Source organism: Amblyomma maculatum, chromosome 1 (assembly GCF_055883805.1).
Source record: "Amblyomma maculatum isolate TAMU_Amacu chromosome 1, ASM5588380v1, whole genome shotgun sequence".
NCBI classification, from domain to species: domain Eukaryota; kingdom Metazoa; phylum Arthropoda; class Arachnida; order Ixodida; family Ixodidae; genus Amblyomma; species Amblyomma maculatum.
Window position 1 is genome coordinate 135046973 of NC_139344.1, and position 26760 is coordinate 135073732.

Below are 26760 nucleotides of genomic sequence, written 5' to 3' on the forward strand. Positions count from 1 at the left end.
TACCATGTGTGGCTCTCGCTGCCAGCGTTGCCAAATGTCGGTGAGCAAAAGTCGCTAGATGGCAGCATAAAAGTAGCTAAAAAATCCAGCAAGGAGCTAAAAGTAGCTATATTTTTTCCAAGAATTTTATTTTATATTTTGAATATATATATATATATATATATATATATATATATATATATATATATATATATATATATATATATATATATATATATATATAACATTTTCCGCAGCTGCATTATCGTAAACATTATTAAACACAGCCATCAAGACATGGTCACATGGTTTCCGGTTTCCGGCAGGCAACCAGGCAACTATGCAACTGTGGAAGGGGAGCGGCTTGTCATGGTAAACGGCTCGGGCAAATGCGAGGGGCGTACAACCTGGGCGTGTAGGGGCATGCAGTCGTGCATTGATTTCTGCCTGATGACAGAAAGGCTCCACGAGGAGCTAGAGCGAATGGTCGTCGATGAGGAGGGCGAAGGAAATTTGGGGAGCGACCGCAATCGGTTGCGCCTGCTGTTTGGGCACGCGCACCGGAGACTGGAACGGCCCCAGAAGTCAACACAAGGGCGGCTTAGCGAGGCCGAGCTGCGAAAGATAGCAAAGGGCCTGGAGGCAAGAGTGGAGTTCTAGACTCCTACGACGCGATGATAGGAGAGATGGTGGGACAGCCCACGGCATGCAGGGGGCGTACCAGAGGCCTTCATAGGGCGAAAGCTTGGTGGAGCCCAGAGGTGGCGGCGGCCATACTCCGGCGTCGAGCGGCGAGTAGAATACACCGCCAAGCTGTCAAGGGGCAGGACAAGGAGGCCATTGCCAATGCGTGGGACTTTTATAGGACCCGGAAACAGGAGGCAGCGGCTTTGATCCAGTCGCGGCTCCACATCTTTAACCGCAAGATGATGGATGAGCTTCGAGCGGCGGGCCGGCAGGCGCCTCAGCGGTTTTGGCGCTGGGTTAAGGAGACAGGGCAGACCCAGAGCCCAGCAGCGTTGAAAGCGGCCCCAGGGGGCGAGGCGGTTACAGGGCCGGCCTGTGTCCCAATCCTGGAGAAGTAGTGGTGCATGATGCAGGGGTCGCCGGCGGACACGGAGCTCGAAGGAAGAGAGATGAGCGAGCCCCGAAAACAGTTAGCAGAAGACCTTGCGGCAGACCTTCGCGCAGCACCTACGGATCGGGAGTAGGAACGGGCAATGAAGAGGGTGGAGGCCAGGACCGCAATGGGGTGCTATGGCATCCCCATGAGCCTGATCAAGGCACTGGGGCCTAAGGCACAGTCAAAGTTGAAAGACTCCGTCGCAGAGGTGCTGGAGGATGCAAAGATCCCGGAGGACTGGAGACTGACAAGAATAAAGCCGCTGTATAAGGGGACCGGGGACAAAGAGTGCCTGGACAACTACAGGCCAATGGCAGTGACCCCGGTACTGTACAGAGTGGCCGCACAGGTGGCAAAGGCCCGTTTGCAAGCGTGGGCAGAGAGAAATGGGGCTCTTGGGGAGCTCCAAAATGGTTTCCGGGCGGGACGGCGCATTGAGGACAATTTATTTGTCCTCACACAGTGCATAGAAATAGCACAGCAAACGGGAAACCCACTCTTCGTGGCGTACCTGGACATCGCTAAGGCTTATGATAATGTGGACCGAGCCGTATTGTGGAGCATCCTGCGGGGTTTTGGCCTTGAGGAGTCCAGCATCGAGCTACTGCAAGAGCTGTACGCCGATGTCAGAGCTTGCGTGGAGTGGGCAGGTCAGAGGACTAGCTTATTGGAGAGCCCGAAGGGGCTACGACAGGGATGTCCACTGTCACCACTGCTGTTCATGTTGTACGTCGCAGGGGTCACGGAGCAGCTGGAGGTGTCTGGGCACGGATGTCGGTTTGAGCATCTAGAGGCCGGGGTGAAGGTCGAGTGACGTATACCAGCGCTGGTGTATGCCGATGATTTTGCGGTCCTCGCAGGGACACCAGAAGAGCTACATAGACTACTGGACATTTGTGCTGCGGGAATGAGCGAGCGTCGACTGAAGTTCAGCCCAGCAAAGTGTGTAGTGATGGCATGGGGCGAAAGGGACAACTGAGCGGGCACAGGTGGGAACTTCAGGGAAATCAGATAGATAGGGTGGATTCCGCCAAATACCTCGGCGTCCGGTTGTCGGCAGGGGCAAAATACCTCGGGCAACACGAGAGGGAAATGCGGGGGAAAACGGCACGCTGTAGGGGTATGTTGGGCCGTCGGTCGCTCTGGGCGTTTAACCGCTACGAGGTGACGAGAGCCCTATGGAAAATGGTGGCGGTGCCAGCGCTAACATGCTCAAATGCAGTTCTGTGCATCTCCGCCGGCACCCGGGAGTTTCTTGAGCGACAGCAGAGGGCAGTCGGCCGGGTAGCTTTAGGGGTGCCCAAACACATAGCGGTGGAGGGAATCCAGGGCGAGGTCGGATGGTCCTCTTTCTCAGCGAGAGAGGCGGCGGCCAAAGCAAAATATGAGGACCGACTGATGCGCCTCCCGGCAAGTAACCTGGCACATATCAGACGCTAATCCACCTGGTGTATGCTGGAATAGCAACGAAGTGGACAAGGCGGCTACCGAGGCTGCAGAGACGGTACCATCTGCCAACAGTATGGATATACCTTTCGGGGCTGTCGCTCCAACGGTGAGTATCCTGTTATGCGCACTCCTCGAGAAACGAAACGCTTGTTTGTCAGGGCAGGTGCGTATTGTTCGAGACGAAAATCGTTTGATTCATTTAGGAAATGCAGACCTCAAATACACATTGTTACGCTGAAGCCAGTTCCCCAGACATGCAATGTTATGTCGAATTCGTAGTCTCCCTGACGAAGTTTTCACTAGTGTACTACACGGAGTACAATGCAACAACTGTAAACAAAGTAACTTATGTGTTACGACGAGACGCGCAACTTTCGGCAGACCACTCTGGTAGGCTTTCCGCGGGAACCATCCAAAGTCACTAAAAAATACCATGTACCCTGCTGTTTTTGAGTCTGGCAACTATGTTGGCTAAATTCTAAACAATCATTGCGCGCAAGAGAGAGAAGGGAGCGGCGTCAGAGGAGGTTGGCTTGCGGAGGCTGCGCGCGCTCCCTTTTTTTTTCTTCCTCCATGCTCGCACACCTCGTATCAACTTCAATTTGGCTACATTTGGCTATCGCTGCCATTAACCACTACAACACTACTATCTACACATCCGGCTTTTCCGACGTATCCCAAGTCCAAAAGGCCCATCCCCATCCATCTACCTTGCGTATCCCGGAGAAAAATGCATAGGGTCCGTCCGACCGGGTCCGTCCGCCGTACCTCTAAAAAATATTTCCCGGATCCGACCGACGTATCCCGAAGAAAAACGCACCAAGTTCGTCGGACGTATAGTGCTCTAGAAGATTGGATATTCTAGAGCACTATATCGGACGGGCCGGCGTTGCTGCGACCCGGTTGGAATAAGCTAGAAGCTTGGTGCAACCGGGTGAAAATAAGCAAACCGTTATTGCAACCCATGGATTGGCTTGGCTTTGTTTATTATTTTCGGATTGGGGTTTTTGCAGGAAAGCCCAAGGCAGATCACGTGTCGTGTGTTTGTAAACGACGTTTGGAATGTGTGGTCGTGTGAATCGCGATTTTTGCGTCGTGCACATTTCGTGCCTCAGTGCTCATCTTGCAGTTTCTTCATGGATTACGTTAGTAACGACAGAGGCGATAAACGCAGTAGAGGCTTCGTGCATCCACGGAAGTTGAAAGAGTGCTCCTACCTGCGGACCCCGTCGGTCTCTCCGTTTATTCTGCAACAAATCATATTTGCGTGTTGCTTCACGAACAGGGCGTCTTGGATTTATTTTTGAAGCATGAATGGTGCACAGTGTGGCATACTAGAAACCAAGAGCGTATGTAAAAGGCCTGTGTATGGGGATCGTGATTTGGTTTGTGCTGCCATGGAAGAAGAATATTCTCAACGTGTAGGTGGTCTTGGCTTTCGTTTTGAAGGTTGCGGTGTTTATGTAATCACCGTATGTGATCGCTTGGCTGATTCTGGAAGGGTGTTTATGTGCTCTTTCTTTTGCAATGCCGGGCACTCCAGATAAAACGGGTCTTTTCGAAGCTGCGAGCAGTTTTCCCAAAACTGCCTTAGCGAAAGGACACTTCTATTTCGCGTTATTCACGAAGTGTGCGCGTTCGCGTAGTGTACAAGAGTGTGTAAAAAATATTTAGCATTCACCCGTTCCTACGTTCCCTGAATCGCGCAGGGTATAGGCACTAAGATGGAGCCGAAATGGTGCCTTTCGCCCTCAATATATCCCAGTATTAACTTCGAAAAAAATATCCAGCAGGTTCGGTACTCGATTTTCTTTTACCGCTTTTCCCAAGTTACGTCGCCTGTCTGCACGCATTTTTCACGTTGCCCGCATTCTGCTGAAGCTGCCTGAATTGAACAAACCTCTATCCACTAGTTTGATCCAAGGCTTTCTGACCGACCGCTCGCGGTTTGTTACTGCTAATACCCAGTCCTCTTTTTCAAAGTTTTCTTTCGGCTATGTGTTCCACAAAGCACTGTCCCTTACTCTTAACGATCTCCCTTCAGTAACTTCTACCAGCCACATTTTAGTTGATGACTGTGTACTTCGCTGCTCTGTAACCAACTCGTCCGACGCTTCTGCCTTATATCTATATTTAATTTGCATACAATAGTGATGTGCTATGTGGCCTCCGTCCCTGAGAAGCTTTAAACTGTTGATTTCTTCTCACCACTGCCAAAACAACAAATCCTACTTACAAAATTAACACTAGTACTACTTTTTCAAAGAATTCGTTTAAGTACCTTGGTGTTCACCTCACTAATGGCTTAACATTGTCTTGCCTTGTAAGCCATGTAACTAATTACTCTAATAGAACTGTTGGATACCTCTATCGTAACCTACCCATAGCTGGCACCTTCTTGTGTAAAATTACTAGATTACAAAATCCTTGTGTGATCACAACTTTAATATACCAATCATATAGTTGATCCACACTACTGTAACTTTACTGAACCTTATGAGCCTGTTCAAAACCATGCCACCAGTTTCATTCCCTCGAATACTCCTTCAGCATCTCTGCCATGAAATCTCTGTTACAGTCTCTGTTCTCGTCACTGTACTTCATGCCCCTGCCTTTATCACAAGCTTTTCATACAAGACCTCATGGCAGTCGTCTCGGCTAACCTGTGTATAGAACACCTCGCACAGGTCATCGTAAAAGTGGCGTTTCACCGCATGCCCGCACAACTACATTTCATGAGTCATTCTTCGCAAGCACTGTTCACAACTGGAATCATCCCTCATCAGGGATCCTGTAAGCTTCAATACTGCCATCGAAGAACCTGCCTAATCATAGCCATGTATACCACTAACCTGTCGCCATTTATCACTGTGCACGAGCCCATTCCTTCTGTAAAGTCTTGCATTAGGACCTCTGAGGTATCAATAAACACATAAATAAAAGCATGGTCGATAAAGATTCCTTACAATATGGGAACTGTGATTATGTTCGGCAGGAATATATATATATATGTAACTGGATCATGTTGAACGGTGTTAAGCTTGAGCTTGGCACAATTGTCTTTCCTGTGATATTGAACTTAGAAATTAGGATACTGAGTGATAACACTGACATGGTGGCTTGCCTTTTGAACTTAGAATGAACTTAGAATTTAGAATTTGATTGCAGTATTCCTTTCTTTGCATTCATCCTAAATGCAGGGGTGGAAGTGCTCCAAAATTGCTCCAACTCGACTGCATCAATGTTCTGACATTAAATTTAGTGCAGCACGGTTTTGCCGCACAGTGGGACATTACTGGTATTGGCAGCAAGAACCGCAATCCGAGACAATTAAGTTAAGCGACTATGAGAAGCGCAGCTGGGCAATGGTCTGTTATGAGTTCTGTATACAGGGTATGTGGCTGGTGTAGTCAAAACGATGGCAGCACACCGGTAGCAGAGGTGTAATGCATCTCACCCGAGCCTAATACATATAAAATTTTAATATTATTTTTAGTATGCAGCATAATGTTTGCTTATAAGCAAATTTGAGGAATTCGTTACGGAAAATGTTCTGTGCACTTGATATAGCGCCTACTTCCGGCCTTTTGAATCTCCTCTGGTGAGGGAAATGAGATCAGCGAGTGAAGCAGGCGCACCAAACTACTACGAGGTAGCGAAGCACTGGAAGTGGTAGACGAATATGTTTACTTAGGACAGGCAGTAACCGCAGATCTAGATCATGAAAGGGAAATAACTAGAATAAGATTGGGATGGAGTGGATTTGGTAAGTATTCTCAGATTATGACTAGTATCTTACCGGTATTGCTCAAGAGGAAGGTATACAGCAGTTGGATCTTACACTTACTCACCTATGGAGCTGAAACATGGAGGCTAACGAAAAGGGTTCTATTTAAGTTGAGGACAACGCAGATGACTATGGAATGAAAAATGGTAGGTGTAACGTTAAAAAATAGGAAGCACATAGAGTGAGTTAGAGAAATAACTTGAGTTAATTACATTCTAGTGGAAATCTAGAAGATGAAATGGGCAGGGCATGTAATGCGTAGAGAGTACAACCGATGTTCGCTTAGGGTAATAAATGATTCCAAGGGAAGCAAATTGTCGCAGGGGACAGCAGAAAGTTAGGTGAGCGGATGAGGTTAAAAAGTTTGCAGGAGTAAAGTGGATGCAGCTAGCACAGGTAGAGGAGTATGGGAGAGGCCTTCACCCTGCAGTTGGTATAGTCTGGCCGATGATGACTACGAGCCATTGGAAACTTGTCCAGCTGCAACGAACTACACGGTTTGCTTATAGCGATTCTGCTGTGAATACAAGCAGGTGCTTCACCATCTAGCCTGTCATGCCTACGACAGACAAAAAGCACACTTGGAACTCTTATGGAGGTGATGCCACTTAGGTGCCAGTCACTAAATGTGTTTTCAAAAGTGTTGGAAAGTCGTACAGGGCCTATCGCCAGTGTGTTGAAACTAAGATAGCTCAAGCAATAATTTGAGCAGCCACAGAGGGCCATAAAGTAATGAATTTGAAGGGGAAAAAGGCTATACTTAAAGTGCCACCTATCTTCCTTGAAGGCGTTACTGGCCAGTACCCAGAAATTTATCGGCACAGGCGCAGGATCAAAAAGAATATGCACAAGATAGAAAGCAGAAATGTACTGTTCATTGATGTGAACTTCAAACTAGTGGCAATACTTGAGTGCATCAAAGTGGTGAAGTCCACCTTTGAATCTTACAAAACAGTATAAATCTCTTAGTTAAACGATCTTCAATTATGAAGTGTAGAAGGCAGCATTCCATTTGCTGCTATTTAACCCTTTGACTGGTTTTGCCGTACAGGTGCTGCGGCTGCATGCCGTCCCGCGGCGTTTTTGCAGTACGGGTATTGCGCTAAACGCATAGCATTTGAAATAGTTCGACACTGGAGGTGATTTTTTTTTTTCGGAATATTCGACAGTCAGAAGCTAGAATTCTATTATTAAAAGCGAGTCTAGAATCTTGCTCCAAGACATAATGTGATTGCTCCAAAACTCTAGTTTTATTGCTTCAAAGCTGCTCCGAAGTTACTTTATTACTGCTCCCTGAGCTGTTCTAAAATGCTTGAGCCTGCTTCCACCTGTGTAAATATGATTACTTTCTTCCTCTGTACGGCGCTTCAACCAAGAAAAAGCTCGGTTATAATTTTTTTTCCGTGTTTTTTTGTTTGTGTGACTAAACTATTTAAACTAATATTCTGCCTTAAGGTCTAAACCAACTTAATAATCTCCTTAATAATAAGCGAAGCATATAAGTAGAAGAAGCGATCACTTTCACTTTGACATTAGATGTTGCAGAAAGTCAAGTTCATCATGGTTGACAGCAAAGTCTTATTCATTGTAATAAATTTATGGCTGTATCAATACTTGTGCATGTTACTTTTGGAATGAGGTCTTTGAGATTGAGATAGATGTGGTCAGAGGTAGGGAGATGAACACATCACTGACTGTCAACTGAGGTTTATTGGAAAACGGAGGAGTTTATGCACATTTTCATAACATGTGACTCAGCCGAAGTCAAAACGTCATATACACGTATACCAGTTTTCTCTCCTAACAAAGCATTGACAAAAAAAAAGTAACAATAAACAAGAAATCACAAAAATCCAAAACGCAAGTGAAGTAGTATACACCATGAGCAAGCACATGCCTCACCGCTAAACATTCGATGAAGACAAATGAAAAAGCCAGGTTGAGCTGTATATGGGCTTCTGTTGTCAAAATGTAAAGTATGAATGAGCAGGATTAAGTCGTGTCGTTAGCCTTAAAAACCACCAGATATAGAACCGAAAACTGCCATACAAGAAAAGATATAACATACTAAGCGTTTTGAGTAAGCCTACGCTACTTACAGGATCTCAAGTTCTTTTTCACTGAGCATTATCAAAGGTGCACTGACGCACAAGCCCTTTTTCTGTTTGATGACTCTTGCCTCCAGAATCTCTCTTGTAATCTGCTTGTTGCTTCTACCAATAATCTTTGTTTTGTGAAGCCCAGTGCTTAAAGTCTGGCTCAATCGGAGGGGGTCTGTAGTGATTCGAGCATTGGTGGAAAGGGAAATAAAGAGAGAAAGTGGCTGGTTGCCTGTTTTGCAAATCGTTTTATACAAAGGGAAGAAATCATTATTTTTCTCCATCTCTGGTTTTTATTAATACTCAATGTGAAACTGTTGAAACGGTAGAGAAAAAACCTTCCAATTACACCACTGACAAGAACAAAACAATGGTTACCTGGTTTGTATTCTCACAGTCCTCGTGCTTGAATTCAAGCTTGTGGGGATCTCGGACCCCTCTTAAATATTATGGGGGGGGGGGGGGGGGAGGGGGGTCTCTGACGCACCCCCTGGCTTTACGCCCTGTAGAAGCCAGGGCATACAACCTGTGCACCTGCTGCAGTGCAAAGCAACGTTTCCTTCGCAGATGTTTCTTTCTTGCAAGTTTTTCATAGGTATAATTGTGTTCTCAGAGCCGTTCATTGAGGCATCTACCCGTTTGTCCAATGTAACGTTTCCCACAGCTTAATGGGATCTCATACACCACACCTGTGCTGCAGGGTACAAATAAAGTCTGGTGTTTTATGCTACATGCGCGTCGCTGCACACCACAAGTTTGAGTGATCCTACAAAGCTTCGATAACTTTTCCGAAGCTGTAAAAACTACTTCGATATTTACTTTTTTGCCTATTCGTTTCAAATCATGCAATATGCTGTGCAGATAGGGTATTGCAACCAGATTTTGTTGTTGTATTCTGTCCACTGTGTTAGGCATAGCTTCCTTGCTGTTTGTTTTCATTTTTTTATAGGTTCCTTCAGCAACTGAGATGACACCATGTTCCGGATAGCCGGCTTCTTTCAACCTGTCAATTTGATGAATGGAGCTGCTTTCCAAGCATTTTCGAGATTATCTCATTCTTCTTTTGACACCTCTTCATTTCTTCTGTCACTAAATCTCATGTCAAACATAAAATGGGAACAAATTTTCTCACCATCCCGGCACATTTCATTTTCCTCACTTTTGTTTCCCGACCTGGTGGGCTTGGCTAGTCTTGCATCAGCTGACGGACTGGTTGGCCTTGGTGACCCGTACTCAGGACATTCTCGGTGCCTAATACTCCATGTTATTAAAGTTTCTTCCTCCTCCCAGTGAATTTCTTTCTTTACCATTTCCACCTAAAGCATCTTGTCCCAACTATATCTCTCTCTCAACCTAGAACACTGCTTTTCCTTTGCACCATTGCCATTCAGTCCCCCTTTTATCTTGACTCTCCTCCTTTTAATTGGTGTACCTGGCTGGAGTCCTCCATGTCGAAGTGACAGATGGCCCTGGTTCTACAAGTTGCAAACCTCTTTGGCACTCATTTTTGTAGCCAAATAAAGTTTATTACTACTACTTCTACTAGGTCTTGAAGTACAGTTTAAAGAGTTGAGGAAAGGTCTACAGGGACCAGCATAGCTGAGAGCGAAACTTAAAAAACACAATTAGACCTTAAACGTGGGTCGTTTTATTTTGCAATTCATAACTTATATTTTGGATAGTTCCAATGAAGCTCTGAATGGTCGCTTTTGATCGTGCTTCTATAGCTTAACATTTCTAACTGAAGGTATGAATGCATTCTAGAAAAGAAAGCAAAAGCCTTCAGGGCTAGGCTTTTTTTGTGCTTCTAAGTGTTACAATTTTTTAGAAAAATTTTCCATTGGCAGAACAGCCAAGGTGAGTATTAAATTTGGGTAAAATGAATTCTGCTTTAACCATACACTCTAAAATTGCCCAGTACTCTTGCTGAATTTTGGGGGTGCTATTAAAATCACTTGTTTTGACATTTCAAAAGCCTTTTTCTGTTTCTTCTTTGGCTGCATATACTGCAGCTAAGTCTCTTGATTTTAAGCGAGTATCTCAATTTTAAAGCACTTTTGATGACTCAGTACTCGCGCCTTTTCCTTTCTTAGAAATGTTTGCCTCAAATTCAATTAGTTTTTTATTTCATACAAAGAGGATGCAGCCACAGTTAAGCAATTACTGTAAGTGTCTTGATGAGCTGGCCCATCAGGTGATGAGGAATGCTTTGTATATACTGATTCACTAAATGAGAAGCATGGGCATGTTCAACTCAAATAAAATTAGCTGCCTTTTCTTAATCTTCAAAAAGCATTTGATACAGTGACCCTTAAGATTTTAACTACCAAACTGAACTACTTAATTGTCTTCTGCTGTCCATTTATTGCTATTCTTATGAATTTTTGCATCAGATTAAACAACTAAATCAAACCTGGTGATAATGTATCAGTAAAGGGGGTTGTAAAGGGTGGGGTTTATTCCATCTCCCATACTTTTTTCCTTAATTTAATAACACAAGCCCCAAAATTTAAACTTCCACGAGTTTGTCCTAGAATGAACAAATTATGTCACTAAGTGTCCTGACAATGCAGTTTCAGTGAATAAGAATCTGTTGGCACCATGCAGGGGGTCATGCCGACGCCCATGTCAGTATCTATATCAGTGTAAACTTTCCCAAAACATAATTCTGTTGGCGTATTTAGCGCAAGAAATTTTTATGCGCGGGCTAAATTGAAACCACTGTGATGATCGAGCGCGTACCTGGCCATAACCTCCTCTATTTTTTCGAAAAAATAGAGCAGGCTATGACCTGGCTCTCTTATGAGCCCGTTTCATATGTGCGGGTATACCTTGCTTTCGAAGCTTGCCGTCCCTCCTGTGCGCTACGAAGGAGCAAGTGACAACTTCGGAGCAGTACGCTGCCATCTACGCTACCTGCTCGGGTAGTTTCGGCCGTACACAGGCGAAACCGAAACTATATAGCGGGTGAGCGCAAATCGCCACGCTAGTCATGCATGCTGAATACGCGCCACGCACCGCCGCGGGTGTCACTCCTTTCATAATGTTCGGGAGCGCCCGGGAGGAATGGCTAGCGAAGCGATCGTACAACGTACACCCGTAATATATATGCCGCGCGCACTAAATTATCCTCGACCGAGAGGTTTCGTTTTCTGCCATGCGCGGCCTAAATTCATGTGCTAAAAGCGGGGACGATAATGGTGTTTCCAAAATTTAAACAACTGATATAGATATTATAATTGCGACCTCAGCAAACCTATAGCTGTTAGTGAATGAGGCGCTAGTGCGCATGACTAGTTAAAAAGTATTATCAGTTATATACCAGCACCTGCTTAATTAATTGTTATCGCACCGCATACACGGGCACAATTAAAAGCCTCCAGCCGAACCAACCCGTGAAACTGCATGTTAATTCTGCAATGCCCGCAGTCCCGGCATAGTTTCTTTTTTCACGACTCGCACCCGCAGCAGCGGAGGCTGCAACGAATTGCATGCCGCCCGTAAGCGTGTACGTGGCGTCGATCGGCATTGCAGTGCACCGTTGTGATCATTTAAGAGCCAACAGATCCCGTACGTCTTTGTTGGCCAGCGTGTATAAACGAACTGTCTGGCGACTCGAGCAGGGTAAGCCATGCTAATTCGACCAGGAGGCGACTTCGTGCCAGGAATTGCATGGTTACGATTTTATAGGTAGTCGAGATTGAATTGCGATGGCCCAGTGGAAGCTAGATGGAACGGGACTGCATGGCCATGTCACAAAAACGTAGCTGCCGCGGGCAAAACCAAGCACCCAACAACGCAACAGTGTCTTCTGCAGTCTCCCCCCCCTCCCTCCCCCGCTGTGCTGGTGCAGTTGGCGTACTCGACTTCTGTGTTCAAGGGTGTGGGATTCAATCCTGACTGGGGTGACTGCTTTTCGATGGGAGCGAATACTAACATGGCGCCCGCGTGTACTGCGCGGTACGGTAAAAACCCAGCTAGATGGTCGAAATTCTCGGAGCCTTCCACTATATGGCGTATCTCATAGCCTGATCGAGTTGCTTCGGGACCTCATAAACCAAACCAAACCATCTTTTGCAGTGCAGTTTAATTCGTCCCCCACGTACCCACCTCGCATACAGCATATGTAACGTGACTCATTCGAACATTTGACCTCGAGAGCTATTATTCGAACTGAAGTGGAAGGGCGAATTTTCATGTGGCACTTGATCTCAGTGCGTGGTTATGCATATGTTTGTTGCGAACATAAAATATGGAAAAAGAAGTAAATTTTTTTACTATATATTTTGCGCGGCCGGATTTACAAGCAATGGTATATCCAGCAGCCAAACGACCGTTTATATCGAACAATTTGTTCAAATTATTCCATGTTGGTCTCTAACAAATCCAGTGCATAAGATATGCATTAGAGTGAATGGCCGAACTTTCATCCTCTGATGTGCTCTTTATTCGCTTCGCCGGTTACGCGACTGCCATAGGGCTGTGCTGTAAACTAAACTCGATAAAATATTTTATTTATGTGCTCAATTAGTAGAGATGGCTTACCTGCTTATAGTGCAATAATCAGCGAAAATTGATGGCCATTAGCAACCAAACTGGAAAGGGGGTTGAATCCGTGCCGCGGAGGGCGTGGCGTTGCTAGGAGAATCGACGGCGAGGATGCGCCGGCCGACAGCTGCCAGTCGATGACCAGACGCATAGCATGCTTGGTTTGTAAAGGTGACCACTGCACAAGTGCTGCCGATACTTTACGTCGCAGTCGGCAAGAAAGAAGTGAAAGCGATTAAGTTGACTTACGTTGCACTCTCTCCAGGCGTTTTAATTGAGCAGTAGCCCGTCCATGTTTGGTGTCAGTGCTGCGTTTTCACTTTTAGTATCAACCAAGCAGCTCGATTAGACCACTATTAATTGTGCTTGAGGGAGTATATATGACAAACACTAAGTGACGACTAGATATATCAAATTTTCTTTATTAAAAATAGTAGTTGGCAGGGCCCTTACCTGCAGGTATACTTAAAGCCTGATAGCATCTGGTTTAAGCACCCTTCCATATATATATTTCATGGAAATCAGGTTAAGCCCAGCTGAGTCCACTTAGAAAGGTACCCTCTCGCAAAACATGGCTTGCCAGTCGTCCTTGCATGATGGAAACTGGCAGCTTGAAATATGAAATCTATGTGTGCCAGGAGGAATTCTATGTAATATTAAGCATTGCAATACTTTGCTTGAAAGCATATGCTTTTTTTTTGCTCATTAGTTTCATTCACAGTGCACATATCCACTCAGAGACATTTACTCTATTTTCCTTTTCCAAAAGCTTGCTTCGTCCCTGACAGAGTACTGCCAAATTTTTCAGTTTTAAGCTAAGAAAATTTCTCACTGCAAAATTGGAAAGTGTGCCAAGTAATTAAGTAAGGCAACAATGCTATGCTTCAGAATACTCAGGCTACTGGAGGCATTAAGCTGAAAGTTTCATCATTAAAATCTTGTCAAACATGAGGATAGTCCGAAACTGAATTGATAAACTACTGATGTTAATACTGCATTTATGGTTCCAAAAATGGCTGGGATCACACGTGTATGCTGATGGTACAGTGTAGCAACTTTTGCTGCTATACGTACCTTAATTACTATTTCTCAATTTTTTGGAACGCTGTCATCTTGACAATGCTATTTTTTTAACTGCCAATTTTACTTACAATTACTGTGCCTAAAGGTTAAAGGTGTGGGAAAGGTTATACCAGAAACTGAAATACACATAAATTGAGCAAATGCAACAAATATTTTGGGGGCACTTCAGCACCGCTGTTAAGGAAAACATGCCACAGCATTTATGACTCCTGTATCCTCATCCCTGTACATTTAGTTGGCTACTTGTTGACTCACCAATCTTAGTTTGCACTTTTATCACACATACCAATTTGTAAAATTACTAATTACCACATTATGTAAATGAACTCCCAACTCGCACATCTGATTTGGGATTCTGAAAGGCAATGAGTTTTTCTCATGTCAAAGGAGCTGCTTGGGTAGGCAGCTGGACCATACCATGGTCCTCACATCACACAGACCAATCCATCCGGTCATACTATCTGCCACTCATCCTTGTCGCTCAAATTGCCTTTTTTGGTAAATATGGCCTTTTAAGCAGTCACATTAAATTAGCCGAGGGCTTCAACTATTGTTACATGTAAAGAATTACTGCACACGCTTTTTTTTATGCCCTTTTAGTATGCTGCCTCACCATCCCAGTAACATAGAGGCACAGCAATAGTGTATTAAGCGGGTATCCAAGGTTAGATCTAATCTCATTGCTACAAGCATGTCACCTCGCTATTGAACACAATTCACTTTGAAGGGCCAAGAGTTCAATATTTTAGTAAAGTGATTAGCACTGCCAAATGTTTAAGCATTACATGAGGTGACAGTATGGGTGTAAGTAAGCATTGCAATTAAGAAAGTTGCTGCTCATCTGCAAAATACTGAGTTAAACCAATCTTGTGCAATTCAACAAACACCACCCACTTTGCCATTTTATCATCAGTCCCTGTCTGCAGTTCGAAACATCTTCATTGGGCTTACCTCTAAAAATTGTCTACGAAACATATCTGTAAACTTTTCTTACTTCACTGGTTTTGCGGATTATTTCCAGTCTCAAAAGAAATAACAAATACATGTGGTTCTACGACACATAAAGTAAATACTTACCTTTCTAGGTAGGTTACAAAAGGGAAGTAATGCAGAAGGTAGGCAGTCTAAACATAAATGAGTGTGTCAACATGGTGTTTTGGCACTGGAGTGTTTATTACTCCAATCATGTGCGTTAATAATGAATGAAAAGGCACATAAGTAGGAATACTTTATTTTGACACAGAAGCTATGGCCAACGTGTGTGTGTTGCCATTACGCTCGTAAGTGAAGTGCAGACTTGTGAGTACACTGTTGAGCCAGTAGCACAGGGAGCAGTCAACTTGGGCCAGGGAATGCCATGCTTTGAAAGGTGGGCAGCTGTTGTGATCTCTCGACTAGTATCAGTCACGTGCAGGATCGGCTGTCACGGGGCGAAAAAACAAAAGAATGCAAGCTCAGAACAATAACAAAACACCCAGAGCAACTCAGAGACGTACCAAATTGAAATAAAAAGATAACAGGACTGCAGACTATGCAGCAGCTCATATATTCCAATAGTGGATTTGCATATGGTCACTACACCCTCAAAAAGGAAAGGAGCACAAATGCTGAATTCATGACTCGTCAAAGGAACCAGACAAAAAGAAAAGTGTGCACCCTGTAGCATAGCTCAAGAATGAGAAAAGTCAAAACAACAAAAAGGTTACCCCAAGTAAGGCCAGTACTAGTGCTCTCTGCATGCGTGTGACAATGTATCACTGCAGTGTACATGCACAGCAGAAATGGACACCATAGGTGGTAAAGAACTGATATGAAGTTATCAACACTGGCCGCAGACATTAGAACAGACAGCTGATTGTGCTTTGGTAGGTTGCGAACATATAAATAAACGTTGAGACATCTTGAAAACCATGTGTGCACATTTTCATTTGCTGCTGCATCCAAGAAGTTTCGCTTGCACTGTTCATTAGACGACATGTGTTGCCCTCGGATTGTAGCGTTTGTCGACTACACAGCATGATTCCAGAATTGCGACTGACTCAGCTGTGAACATTTCATTTTTCTAAACTTGCGAAGTCCTTCCTATGGGCTGTGAAAAAGAATGAGGAACTGTTCCACCGAAATGTAGTCGCTGGCCCTCTATAACGCACATGATGGTAGCCATAAGTCATTTTGTGCCAAACAGTAATTTCCATACAAGTAACAAAAAGTTCTCAAACTATGTGACAGGACCATAGCTATTTACTTTGAGGGTGGCCACAGCAAACAGGCAAAAACTACAAGATGGCCAAATCCCTCACCGAACTACAGCACCACAACAGTTGCTACAATGCTAGCATCATAAAACCTCTGGCTGTCTTTGATATATGGTCCTCATCACAAATACACCAGTTCATGTTGTTAAGGAGGCTGTCCATGAGCATCATACTTCTCAAAGCAGCTAAAAAATGTTGCAAACAGAGACCAACACTTGACTTTAAGTGCAGTAGCAGCACTACTAACATTCAGTGTGTTAATGGAGTATAGACACCCTGAAACAGAGAAGACAAAAATTCAATTATAAATTATTTAGCGGTTGAAGATAAAAACCAGGTGATGATCTGTACAGAGTAATGTTTTGCATGTCATTAACAAGCAAAATGCGATCAAAATTAGGTGCATATGCTCCTGTAAGATGAAGTGCTGCACTGGCCTAGCCCAAGCAGTGCGAGTACCTCCAGCCAAAACGCTTTCAAGTGCCATCATCCATGAGATGGTTGCCCAATAGCAATCGGAATTTTCATAATGCAGCGTTCCTTATCTTCGGCCAGCATTTTTCACTCTTCCCCATGGATGAAACCCTTCCCAAAACTCCAAATTGAAGACATCAATTGAGTCATGCAGAATTGTCAATAATGACCTGAACCACAAACCAACTTGGAGAGGTGGAAGCAGGCTCGAGCACTTTGAAGCTATAAAACGGGAGTTTTGAAGCATTCAAATTGTTTTGGAGCACGTTTCTAAAGTCAAAAGATTTTATTAGCTGAATTTTTTATACCTGGCATACCAAAATAACCTATTTGATTCCTTTTTATTCAAAGATCAATGCATTGGTGAAAATACAAGACTAACAGGCAAAACATGTACAGATGTTTAAAATAACACAAATGACCTCAGAAACAATTTGGAACAAACTAGTAGAAAATGCAATGCTTGTTTCTATACTTGATGCCCGAACGATAAGTTTGACTAAAAACATGACTCTTTTAGCTTGAGAAATGTGGACTATACCACTATGATGTGCTCAAGCACCACTAGACTAGTTCGGAGTTCACATCAGTAAGCAGCACATTTCCACTCCCTATCTTGTGCATATAATTTTTTTCATCCCATGCCTGTTCTGATAAAATTTCCAAAGCACTGGTCAGTAATCCCTTCAGTAAGGATAGACTGCCCTCAAGGATAGCCCTTTCCTCCTTCAGATGCCCTACTCCATGGCTTTCTGTCAGTGGCTTCTCATGTTTTCGCTTGAGTGGCACCGGAGCTTCCTTAATTTTAACATGTTAATGATAGGCCCTCCATGCCTGCCCAACACTTGTAACATTTCTAATGATTGACACCTTCACGGTGTCACACCCATAATACTGTATGTTTTTGTCTGACGTATGTTCGACAAGCTTATTATTAACAAAGAGGTTAAATGAAATAGATCTACGACTGCCAGAAACGAGGCTCATGCTGGTCTGGCTTATGAGATTTAATGTCCCAAAGCAACACAGGCTATGAGAGGCTCATGCTCTTCTATTTAGCAGAAAAGGAAAAATATATAAAGGCCCTGTTACGACACAGGTATGCAAACGAACAGAATGAAATTGAGGAAAGCATATAATTAACTAATAAAAACAAAATCTGCATTGGTGATGAACGGTAATTAGCAGTGTATCTACTCTCAAATGAGAAAAGCTCATTGCAAACTAGGAAACAAACAAACAAAACAAGAAACATGCCACTGTTGAGGTCCGAGACCTCCACATTATGCATCCCATGCTTTACAAACTAGCTACAATAATGGCTGTGCAATCTTTTACTTTCAAGTTATTTATGTTGCATGTATCCCAACATAGACAGCGTTCACCAGTGCTAAACTAAACCACAGCAGCAGACGTGGGAATGCCCTGTAAATACAGCAACAAGATTAACGACTGGGCGAGTTGGTAATCATTCATTTTAAACCAGCCAAAAGACAAGAAACAGAGCAGCCAGACTCATCTCGTTCGCTTCTATTCTCTGTCTTATCCTTTGGCTGGTTTAAAATGAAATACAGCAAGTGCCAAGTAGAACATGATGTGGAGCATGGTGTCTGAAGAGTTGTGCATGAACGAGCCGCGCCGGCGCGGCACGCCACTGCTCGTAGTGTGCCCAACCTCCGACAGGCAGTGAGACTCACGGATTCGGGCAGTATGGCCAGTGTGACTCTTTCGTCTTCCCATGATAACTCTACACTGTTAGAAATTCGCTGAAAAAGAATGTATTAGTTTAGGCCGTTTACAGTCTCTAAACACACCACGAAATATGTCAGCTGTATTGCATTCCGCTTCTGCTTATTTTCCAATTTTTGACCAAATTTGATAAAACCTGGCATTCTGATTCGGTTTCTTGTACTGATTTCAAACATGCAACCATTTTTCCAACTGGCCAATTAGTTCAAGAAATAATGAAATTAATTGTTCATAATTTGCAGAAACAATGAAAAAATAACAGCACTACAAAAAAATTCACATGGACACTTTGCTAGGTACTAGAAAGCGTAATGAATACAATGTTAGGAGCATTTGTTTTTTTAACAAATATTAGCGATGTTATAGCAGTTCAAAGTTTTCAATTTTGCTCTAAATCAGACAGGAAGGCATTCACATTTGGAGCAGTGAATTCTGAACTGCTATAACATCGCTAATATTTGTTATACAAAAGTGCGCGTAACATTGTATTCGTTATGCTTTCTAGTACCTAGCAAAGTGTTCATGTGAATTTTTTGTAGTGTGGTTATTTTTTCATTGTTCCCGCAAATTATGAACAATTTCATTTTATCTTTTGAACTAATTGGCCAATTGGAAACAATTATATATTTGAAATCAGTGCAAGAAACTATATCAAAATACCAGGTTTTATCAAATTTGTTGAAAAACGCAGGAAAAATAGCTTCAAGAGCCATGTCGCCTGTTAAGGATGGCGACAACGAGACGAGCGCGAGAGCTGCCGCTTTCAACTATTGTGACAAGAATTCCCCACCGGAAAGGAACGCGGGGTGTTTGGCCAGACGGCGACAGCAGCCCAAGTCGGGCCATCGGGAAACAAAAAAGGTTCAAGTGAATCCCGGCGTCTTCCCGCCTGGGTCAGTACCCTCAAGCCGGCCACGCGGTCACCCCCTTAGTCTGGCCGACAGCGCGTAACGGCCCTTGCAACGCAGACGGTGTGGCCCAGACCAAAAGGCGCCGAGCTCCTCGCTAGTAATCTACACTGCGCTTTTTCAATTCGTCTTGCCGACGGCGCGCAGTGGCGCGTTCGACATGGTTCGACGCAGGAGCGCCCCCGACAATGGGACGCAGACAGACGCCGATCGACGCAGGTGTGTGCCAGACTGTGAGACGCCGGCAGTCAGTGAGCTCGTGTGCTGCCTTTTACACTGCCACAGCGGCTTCCTCCTTCCCCACCAAGTCTAAACTTTCGAGGGGGGCCTCCGGGAAAAAAAAAAAAAGAAAAAAAAAAGAAAAAGTAATTGGACTTCTTGTGAGGAGGCTTTAATATTTAGACACCGCGTGCAGCAAGATATAACTGATTAAAATCTCGAGGAAATGCAAAGTAGCCAATTGCATGCGTATGTAGTCTTCACGCCATGCCAAAACGGCCGTTCGTCAAGCGTAGGTATCACCTCCGTCAAAGAAAGAGAAAGCCAATATTCTTCTCGAATTAATGTATCTGTGAACTGGAGGCGACGGTGGTAGAAGAAAGACAAGAAGCTCAGGCAGCGTGTCCGCCCTGTGGTGTGCAAGAGGTGCTGTTATATCATAGCTATATTTATCGCACCGCCGCCAGGGCCAGCATGTGTTCTGGCTGCAATGCTCTTCGCTGATTCTGCATGTAGAAGGTCCCCCCCCGCCTCCAATTTCCCCTTTCGAGAAAGATGGCGCCATTGCGGCAGCAAGACTGTATCTGTGGCTGAGGCGTCCCGAGTGTTGAACAGCAACCTTGGAAAAGGCCACACCTCATAAAGCGTTCAGACGTTGGCCCTTCCCAGTGGTTTGTATGAGGTTTCCAGTTCCTAGTCTCCAGTGGTATACAAAACTGATCATATGCGGAAGCACCTTATCGCAGACCAGACTGTCTGTGCTCGCTGATAGCTGAAACAGCCTCATCCAGCGCTATTCTAATTTATTAGGCGAACGCCACGCAGCACCACACTAGAGTAACCCGCACATGGCATTTTACGCTTTAAAACATGCAAGAGTGGTGTCTGACTGCTGCTCTTCAGTCACAGAGGGGGAGTAATTTCATATATTAGTTTGAATCGTCCAATGTGGCCGGCGCATGTCTAATTGTTTACGACATTAATCGACTCATTTAAACATTGTTCATTCAAGATTTATCTTATTTCAACGTCAAGGAGATTTCTAAACTCTATCAAGCCTTTGCGGCTATTTCTGTTGTGAGACGTTCCAATCATCCAATCAACAGCTCAAAATGAAAACCATACCTATGTTTGGTTTTGAATTTTCTCACAAAAAAAAAAAAAAAAAAAAAAAAAAAAAAAAAGGGTCCCAAACCGGCTCAAGGTGTGAGGACGCCGTAGCACAGGCGTGCGGATCACTTCGGCCACATGGGGTTCTTCAATGAAACTGTCATCTATAAGCATATGCCTGCCATGCTTTCAGCTCCGACCGAAATGCTGTCTCCCAATTAGGATCAAACTAGGGTACCCCAGCTCAGTACTCGACAGCGTTAATGACTAAGCCACCGCGGTGTCGTAATAAGTAAATAAATAAGCTATGAAGACTAAACCTTTTTCTCGGAGCGTACCATGGTTATTTTATCCGTTTCGTTGCTGCGACGCCGCAGATGTGTATTTTACTCTGACAAAGTGACTATAAATCGGACACGGCTCTCTGTGTACAAGCCCGAATCTGGATTGGGCCCGCACGTTTAAGCCCACCCCGGGTCCAGCAAAAATGTTCATGAGTCGGCCCAGACGGCCCGTGGGCTGAGCCGCACCCGGCTTTTGAGCCGGCCCATGCCCAAGCAGTGTCGTGTGAAGCACGTGCTACCTTCACCTGACACTTCTACAGAAGGTCTGACGATCTTCTATTTTTTCGGTTCCTGGGGCTGCCTTTCAGTGGGTCGCTTTCTACTTTTCGAAGTCTGAAAGGTAGGCAAGGCCGGCAGAGAATATCGTGGGGACTGCTTCCTTTGCTAGCAACGCTTTGCAGCACATGCCCATTTAACTCTGTCATCCATGTTTTGGACACAAACCTGGGCTCCAAATGCTCCTCACAAACAGTAACTGTATAGCTCGGTCCTATCTTGGTATGCCGGCCGCAATAGCTGAAGCTGTTCGACATCTTTTCGCACCGAAAAAAGCTGACAGTTTTCACTGCAGAATATGTAGCCTGTATCGCAGTGGAGAACAATGCACTTTTTTCCATATTACATTACAACTTAGAATATACCATGATCGAAGAAAGGCGTGGAGCGGGGGCGTCAGCGAAAATTGAGAACTGACTGTCATTCCTTGCAGCAACCAGCGAACCCGCGGCCACCAACAGTCAACGCAGCCTCTCTGCAGCCTACAGAAGTCAGCGCATCGGTATTGCCACTTACTGTTCGGTGCAGAGCAGCCCGCTCACGCACTTCTATTCTAACACCATGATGCGGAGGTTGTGGGTCCAGGCCGACCAGTGGCATATGGTAGTTTTTTGCTTGACAATTACCTCAGACAAACTCATTATGAAATATCTATTGATAGCCATGCCATTATGGGCATAGAGCAGCGGTCTCAAACTCATATTGCTACGTGGGCCGCATTGACAAAGCCTTTTCTCTCATGACCCAGGAGCCAGAAAATAACAAAACAACAGGAAACAAAGTACAATAAATAAAGATAAAATGAACAAAAATAAGCAAAACTTCTTTTTTCCAGACCAAGCCCTTCCATTATTGCAAAAGAAAAGCAACGTGTGCTCCTTTCCGCTTGAATGCCGGACAAAAGCAGCTTCAGGATCGCTCGGAGAGAGGTACTGAAATGACATACCTGTTAATAAATACCACACTTATAATCCTCAGCAAGAAAAAGAAAAGCACACTTGGAAATAAAAGAAAAGGCAGGATGTCCGGCTCCTTGCTTTTGAAGGCATAGTGATGTCAAATGAAAGTTCATGCAGATTAAGTGGTCAACGCCTTATCAAAAATGAATGCATACTAACTGGGTACTAAGTCTGAGCTTATTTTAGTTCGAAATTAGGGCTGGTGGTAATGCTTTCAAAACGCCGGCTGAAAATTGAGCTGGGCAGACTGCATCATGCAGCTTCGCTGGCCGTGCTCCAAGACCCCTGGCATAAAAGGATCATCTCTGATGAGCGGAAAGAGACTGCCCGGCGCTGCTGTGCCAGAAGATGCAGGAGATGACAAAGCAAGTGAGTGCGAGGGCGTGCTCACAATTCTTGCTGCTACAGTGAGCCTTATTTGCTAGGCTGCTTTGATTAATGTGAAGCAACCCTGCCACAATCGGCTAGTAGGCATATCGGTGCCCAGAGAAACTGTCACTGTTTTTAGCTGCTCAACGGCCCTGATAGTAACCGAATAAATAAATAAAGTTCTTGCAGTAACTTTGTTACACGCACAAAAAAGCGACACAACCAATCTGTGCAGGAATACCATTCGTTAAAGAAGGCAGCTTTGCTAGTTTCTCACAGCGAATTGAGAAGACAATATAGCGTGGTTTGATCTTCCATCTCGTGCAAACATTTCTTTGTTTTTGGAGCTAGTCTGGTTTTCTTAGTCTGAATCAACTGTTACATTGCACACTGTTTGCGATGCATTAATTGCAGCTGAGGAAGAAAGGCTGCAAACTACAAGCTGGACACTGCAGCTGCAGGAAGCTGCAGGGATGCTTGCTTGTTCGATTCATTCATGCACTCTATGCAAACTGGTGACCTGCCCCGTGTAAAAGTTAAAACAAATGACCAGTCCCGGTGGCACAGCAATTGTTTTGAAATTAAGTACAGGGCTCACCTTGTGGCGTTGGAGCATAGGCTGCCTCCGCCTTTCATAGTCCCCTTTGTTCAGCCTCAGCAACCAGCAAGCCCATGATAGACTCCAAAACACATATCAGGAAGGTCCCTGCGTACCAAATATTAGACGTCAGCATATAAGCGATGTTTACACACACAAAAGAAATTAAGACAAGTACGTGTTGATGTAAACACAAGGCGAAATCGCTTACCTCACCGTAATTAGAAAGGGGCCTTGCATACATTTGACAGTGCGCAGTCATAAAATGAGGTATGAAATCATTATTCTACACCGCGTCATAGCAATGAGGGTCACACAAAGGGTCACGTCGCACAAATGGTTAGTACGTCGTGGTGCACCGAAACAAAAGCTTCCCACACAGGCCTGTGTGATCCTCGCCTTTCCTGCTTCTACGCGTTGTTTTGTCATGTCCTAGTATCTCCTTAAGTCCCTCCATCAGCTCAAAGACGTTACAATCATTAACTATTCATCCAGACCGCTGAGGAAAGCCTACCCAAGTTTCCCGCCGTTTTCAGGCGCACGCAAGACTGGTAGTCAGGCGTGTTTTACATGACTGAGACTTTCGTGCGGTTGGCCTAATAAACGGTATTTGACCGTATGTTCCTTGGTGTCGAACTACGTTGAGCTTTCGATTGAAACTTTCTACAATAAACCTTTGGGCCGTTCGGGCCCACTGCTGGCCAAGCAGGCTCAATGGTCGTCAACAGAACATTCGGGCGCAGGGAAGTTGAAAACTAAATGTAGAGTTCCAGACAACAGGCAATGACTCAATACATGCATACTGAAATATCTAAAAAATAGAAAAAATTGCTTACGTACCGTACAACACGAGAGCGCACGTCTGGCACGGCGACGCAGCTCCCACGGCTCCGACGACGACCAGCCATTCTGCTACTAAAAAAACAACCACCTACCCACAAAACAATAGCCGGACGTGACGTTTTTTTTAAACCGGATAAGACGTCATGGGTTGCAGCAAGCATTTTGCTCCTGCAACCCGGTTGCAGGAAGCATTTCGTTGCTGCAACCGGGTCGCAGCAGACGGCGCCTATCGGACGTACCTTTAAAGCCAGACGCACCTCAAATGGATTGACTTGGCTTTGTGTCGAGTTCATCTGTTCCATACTCGAAAAAGAAAACGCGTGCAAAAGCCGCAATTTAATAATATAGAGTGTGCAAATATTGTACAAAGTAATTTATATTATAAAAATAAAGCACTTTTTTCAGTAAGAATTGCTTGCATGTGGAGGATCACGTGATTCTGGGGGTCAACTGGGTCAACTGAGGTTCGCGATATGTCCCGTGTAACTACAATCGACTGCCGTTCAGTTCAACGTCAGTTGGAACGCTGAACTGGGATTTAACTGAACGGCAGTTGAAACTGCCCGTGCAACACGGGTGTAAAGCCAGCGCAACCGGCCCTTTGACTGGAAATGTAGTGGTAAGATGTAAGATGCCCGACTACTAGTACCCGGGTTCGAACCCGACCTCGGTGGCTGCGTTTCGATGGAGGCGAAACGAAGAGGCGTCCGTGTGCTGTGCTATGTCAGCGCACGTTAAAGATCCCCAGGTGGTCGAAATTGCACCGTAGCCCTCCACTGTACGGCTCCTCTTCCACTTTCACTCCCACTTTCCTCCCTTCCCTTACGGCGCGGTTGAGGTGTCCACAGAAAACAAGTGAGACAGTTACCGCGCCTTTCCCTTCCTATTTCATACATCAGGTGCAACAATCAATCAATCAATCAATCAATCAATCCCCTGTTTTGGGGCGCAATAAAAGAGTTCACCACCACCTATCGCTGCAAACAGCGACGAGGAGCGACAGACATTTTACAAATAAAACATAAAACAAGTTTTACGTCATGTCCGGCAAGTTATTAGAGCCATTTGTTTAACCTACACCAGTGTAAGTTTGCTGCACTGCTGTAGCTGGTGTAGGTTAAACAAATGGCTCTAGTCCATGCCACTGTGGTCCATGCCCTACCTTCTGGGCATAGAGTTAATACAAAGACTCTAGAGGGAAAGCTGCCCGTTCACCCAATGCATTTGATGGGTGACCGCGTGATTGCCGCCATTATCCCACTGTTCATTGGTTGCCAGATGAATTTCACTTGCTAAATCTGGCACATGAAGATGGTTTGAAGCTGGCAACTTATATCGTGGGAAGATGGCGGCGTGCAGTTAACTAGAGTCCCTAGAAGTATTTGCTAGTCTGCCGTCCGAGCGGGGTTCCCTATGGAACCGGTTGGCCGCTTCCCGGATGAAAGCGCAGGGGGCGCTGCACGCATTCGGAGCGTGGTCGCGTTGTGTACGTGGTACTGTGGCGGTTGTGCCGTACTGCGAATCTGCGCCGCGCTGATCCGTTGGTGTCGTGGCAAGGCTCGTGCACCACGTGCACGTTTTTTCGTTCGCGAGCCGGAATGCGCGCAAATTAGCTAGCATGTGTGCAAGTGTGCCTTTTTTATGGATATGTGATCGCGTCATGTCCAGAAAACGGGGTAAGTGTGATAGCACGTGTTTCTTGCCCGGGTGCAAGACCGGGTAGCGCTCGTGCAAGGTGAAATGTTCTCTCTTCAGGACACCGAAAGACGAAGGGAAGAGGCAAGAGTGGGAGCGCAACATATCAAGCGCGGCGGCAAAGGCAATAACATTGTTTATTGTCTCAGCTAGGGCATAAAGGAATATGTAAAACGAAAATTAAAAGGCGTAATAAATGAAAAAAAAAATAGTCTGGCTGTGTTCTAATAAAATTCAAGAACGAACGATGATAAGGCCCTTCCGTGCAAGCAATGTACGAAGATGGGTTGCTCGGTGAAAGGCCCACTGCCGTCAGGTGCCGATATTGTCGGCTTCAGTGGCGGGCAAACCCACAAGTGGTGAATATCTTCCTCATTATTTTGTGAGTTGCAGACAGGAAATCCTGGACGTTGATATAAATATCGGTATATATAAATATCGGATGATCCGGATCGGGGTTGCCCTCACATTAGTGTAACACGAATAAGCTAGTGTCGACGTTTGTGAGCGACACTTAACCCTGCTTTATTGAGCGAAGTTTTAAGACAGGTAAAGGTAATTGAGATTCCCCGGGATGTTACGCAACTCACGAAGTATACCATCTCAACGCTGTTTCCTGACACTCCAAAATACTTGTTGAAACCCCTGTCTCTCAAGAGAAAGGAGCGCAACTTGTACGAGCAAAAACAGTCAGCAGGGAGACCTGCAGAGGAAGAAAAAAAGTGCACTGATCCTGAAGCATCAGTGGAGCCAGTTGAAGAATACAGCGGTGGTGGATCGTGTGACGTGAGCCTGCTCCAGGAATGCAGAAAGCTGCATGCCACCGCCACTGGGGACAAATGTCGATCTTTCTGATGTTGAACAATGAACATTTGCATAGTGCCACTCAAGCG

General features: G+C 44.9%; 1 long non-coding RNA gene across 1 annotated transcript; it reads right to left on the minus strand.

Moving 5' to 3' along the window:
- Positions 1–15283: 15283 nt before the first annotated feature.
- LOC146203991 (uncharacterized) lies at positions 15284–24326 on the minus strand. The gene is made up of 3 exons (XR_014703939.1): positions 24170–24326; positions 23330–23437; positions 15284–15488 (listed from the first exon to the last, which is right to left on the minus strand). It is a non-coding gene; the product is annotated as an uncharacterized LOC146203991 (long non-coding RNA).
- Positions 24327–26760: the final 2434 nt, after the last annotated feature.